Source organism: Mus pahari, chromosome 21 (genome assembly GCF_900095145.1).
Source record: "Mus pahari chromosome 21, PAHARI_EIJ_v1.1, whole genome shotgun sequence".
Lineage (NCBI taxonomy): Eukaryota > Metazoa > Chordata > Mammalia > Rodentia > Muridae > Mus > Mus pahari.
In genome coordinates this window covers 35334426-35339158 of record NC_034610.1, presented here as the reverse complement: position 1 = coordinate 35339158, position 4733 = coordinate 35334426, and positions in this window count along the sequence as shown.

Sequence of the window (4733 nt, the reverse complement as noted above, 5' to 3'; positions counted from 1 at the left end):
TGTTCAATGCCCAAGTGTAGGAATGCCAGGGCAGGAAGGCAGGAGTGGGAGCACCCTTATAAAGGCAGGGGCAGCAGGGATGGGATAGGGGATTTCTGAAGGGGAGACCTGTAAAGGGGAAAACAATTGAAATGTAAATAAAGAAAACATCCAGTTAAAAAAAACTAAAATAAAACAAAAAAAAAAAGCCACACACACACACACAAAAAAAAAAACAAAAAACAAAACCAGAAAAAAAAACCCAAAAAGCAAAAAAAAAAAAAAAAATAAAAAAAATAAAAAAAACAGATGATGACCATGTAGAGGAGTTTGATTATAGTTTATAGCTTCTCTCTCTCTCTCTCTCTCTCTCTCTCTCTCTCTCTATATATATATATATATATATATATATGCACACTATATGTAATATATATATATATATATATATATATATATATATATATATATATATGAATGATATTACCATGAAGTTCAGGCTGTCTTACAACTTATTGCCTTCCTACCAAAAAACAAACAAAACAAAACATAACACACCAAAACAACAAAAACCCTTACCCAGTTTTAGAACATGCATTAATTATAAAGATATATTTTACAAAATGAGCCTTATGATTAGGCAATAGATTATGAAATATTATGGTATATTAAATGATAACAACAATGCACTAGGGTCTGGAGAAATGGCTCAGCAGCTAAAAGTATGAACTGCTCTTTCAGAAGCACCCACACTGAGTGGCGTACAACTGCCTATAACTCTAGCATAGAGGACCTGATGCTTACGGGTTCTGTGGGCACTGCACTCAAATGCACACTCAGACATACATGCATACAAAAAATTGAAAATTAAATACAACATCTGATCAACATCACTAATCACTAAGAAAGCAAATACCAAGCCCTCAGTGAGATAAATAGGTTATAAACAAAATGACTACTTTTTAAATTTTGAAAATTAGTAAGTATGCTTGAAGATGCAGGAAAGAAGATTTGTATCCCATTCAATTATATGTAAGCCATCCCAGGCATTATTAAAAAAACATTAAAAACAGTATAAGTATGTGACCCAGCAGTTCCACTATATACTAAACGGAAATGAAGTCAGAATATTGAAGAGATATCTGTGCTCCTACGTTCTTTTTTTTTTTTTTTTTACACTATTTAAAGAAGTCAAGGGTTGAGAATAACCTGAGTACCATGAGTCAATGAATGCACAGAACAGAATTATATTGAAGCACTAGTCAGGTATAAACAGGAATTCCCTATCATCTGCAGTAGCATGGACAGAACTGGAGATCATTACTAAATGAACTAAATCAGGCACAGAGTCATAAGCGTTGCATGATCTCACAGGTAGGATAGAATATAAAAAGCTGATCTCATAGAATCTAAGAATTAGCAATTCTTAGAGCCAAGGGAAGATGAAAGGAAGTGGGGTTGAAAGATAAAAAAAAATGGATGAACACTTATCTTTAGATAAGTGCAGAAATCTCAGGTGTGTTATTGCATAGAAAGGCAACCACAGATAATGATCGTGTTCTATCCATGTGAAGGGCCTGGAAGAAAGTGCTTCAAATGTTCTTACTATTAAGGAATAATAAGTGTTTGATGAGATAGATGGTTAACCCGACTTAAACATTGTATACCTGTATGGAAACATCACCCATAAAAATCATTTAAACAAAGAAATCATCTATAAAATGTATAATCACTTCTGTGTAGCAGCATTTAGCATTATAGTAATCTGAGGAACAAATCAGTAGATATTTTCTGAAGCTTGGTATAAGTGTTCCCCTGAAGTTGAGTGCATGCAGAACAGCTAGCTCTGTTCCCTGAGTGTACGAGGCACACAGACACCAATGTGTGCTCATATCATGATTCTAGGACTGTTGCAGACAGGACACAGGTCCACCTTCACACCTCGTAGATTCTTTCACAGCAGATGCCAGTCTCACATGGGACAGAGTGAAGCTGGCGTAGCTCCTTCCTGCTACCTCTGGCTATCCATCTTGCTGTTTATTAATTGACAGAGAAGAAATAAAAATAAATCAACAATCCAATTATCCCAGGTAACTCTACTGAAAATAATTCAGAGACAAATGCTGGGAGTCACTTGGGCAGATAATCTCCTATTTATATTCTAATTGATTCTGGAATGGCTAGAAAGCAAACTTGAGGCTGTGGTTTGCATTTTAAATATTTCTGTAAGGCTTGTGCATTAAAGACTTTACCCTTAGTTGCTGCTATGAGAGCGTGGTAGAACCTTCAGAAGGTAAGTACCTACTAGCAGGAGGTTAAGCTATTGGAATATGCCCTTGAAAGGGATTGTTGGAATCCCAACTCCTTCCTGTTTGCTTCTTGGCTATAATTGGAGCAGGCCAATCCCAGAATGCTCTTTTGTTAGATTGTATTGTCATCAGCCCAAAGCCACAAGGCATAGAGACTACAGGCCAAAACCTCTGGAACGGTGAGTCAAAATATAACCATTCCTCTTTCTAATTTATCTCAGGCATTTTACCACAGTCCTATGAAGCTTACAAATAAACTTGCAGAAGTCAAATCTTTGTTTCCAATAGTAACAAAGTTATAAGTGAAGGCTCCAGTTCTTAAAATTAATTTGTACTCTTGACATGCCAAAACTAGCCTGAAAACAAATGAAAAAGAAAATAGAATATAAACATACTGTATTAGTTAATTTTCTGTTGCTGTGACCAAACACCATGACAAGAACAACTTATGAGAGTTTATTTTGATTTATGGATCTAGACATCAAAAATCCATGATTGTGGGAAAGGCACAGCCTTTGGTCCAGGAACAGGAAGCTGGGTGATCACATTTCATCCATACACGTGTAGTAGAGAGTAAGCAGAAAGTAGGAGCAAGGTAGAATGCTTATATACCCATCCGCAGTGATGTACTTCCTCCAGCATCTGCAGTGATGAACTTCCTCCAGCATCCACAGTGATGTACTTCCTCCAGCATCCACAGTGATGAACTTCCTCCAGCATCCGCAGTGATGAACTTCCTCCAGCATTTGCAGTGATGTACTTCCTCCAGCATCCACAGTGATGTACTTCCTCCAGCATCCACAGTGATGAACTTCCTCCAGCATCCGCAGTGATGTACTTCCTCCAGCATCCGCAGTGATGAACTTCCTCCAGCATTTGCAGTGATGTACTTCCTCCAGCATCCGCAGTGATGTACTTCCTCCAGCATCCACAGTGATGAACTTCCTCCAGCATCCGCAGTGATGTACTTCCTCCAGCATCCNCAGTGATGTACTTCCTCCAGCATCCGCAGTGATGTACTTCCTCCAGCATCCGCAGTGATGTACTTCTTCAGCAAGGCTCCACCTTCTAAAAGATCCAGGCTCTCAAATAGTGCCACCAACTGGGGACCAAGTGTTAAATATGTGATCCTTTGGGGGAAAGTTTGACATTCAAACCACCATATCTAATGCTTTATCAGCATATATTTAATAGCACAGTAAAGAAAACTCAGAGAGTTATGTTGTAAACGGTATTCTAAGCTACTTTTTAGAATTGATTGAAAGGCCCACTGTATCTGGACCAGCTAAAAGAAATTAAAAAAGAAATGTCTGTGCTTTGCTAATTATCCTGAAAATGACAATCTTCTTAACAAAACAACTTTTCAAATAAATGATCAGAAGACACAGAGCCATCTAAGGAGTGTCAGCATCTATTGCCCAAATCTTTGGGACAATAGCAAATGAAAGAACAGTTATATCCTTGGTTTCATAACACAATGATTGCCTAAGATAAATACATTAATATGCGGTTTGCGAAATCTCTATTGGATCCTGATGGCCATTTGCTCCTAACTGTGAGACAGTCATGGATTTAGTTACAGGGATGGTGGAGTGGGTGTTGGGAGGAAAGTTCCATCTGCAATCTATGCTGCCATCTTTAATTTCCACAATCTGTATGAGTTCTCTACGGAACAACACAGCAGGAAAACAGCAGCTATATAACCAGAGGCTGTGACCCCAGTCTCCTTTATTATAACACCAAGAAGAACCCAGCTTAAGTTCCTGCTCTGCCTTTTTACTAAGGGCAGGACCTTGTGCAAATCATTTACTCTGATAATTACTTTTGTCTTCTGAAAAGATGAGCTTAATAATATCCTTCCTGCACATACCGCAGAAATTCTGGACTATTCGTGTGATATAATCACCCTTATCGCTAGGAAGTTTGTTTTTAATGTGTTCAGACATAAGTGCATAAAATATGGAGTTCATATGGAAATGACTCGGAAATGATGGTACATAGTACATCTGAATAAATGTTCTTTAAAGCATGTTAGTCATTTGTAAATAGAGTCGTTATGGAATTTTCCACTCTCACCTCATCCTCAGCTGCATCATTCTCCCAATTATGAGTTTGCCAATGAGTTTTTCACTACTTAAGAGTCATCTTAATCCATAAAACAGAGGGGAAAAAAAAAAACTCACTTTGAATGGCTATTTCTACTGGAGGGAAGAATAATAAGATAGTCAAGGAAAGAACCCATGAAAGTAATTATCATGTCACAACGAGTTCAACTAGGGCAGACAAGAGAGGCCATCAGGAAGTTATGTTCAACAGGGCATGCAGTGCATCACAGAGAAGCAACTTGGACCGACTGACGGGTCTTCTTGTAGAAAGCATTTAATCCTGACCTGAGGTTTCTACCCTGCCTTTGCCATTTAAGTTTGTGGATGAAACACACACACGACC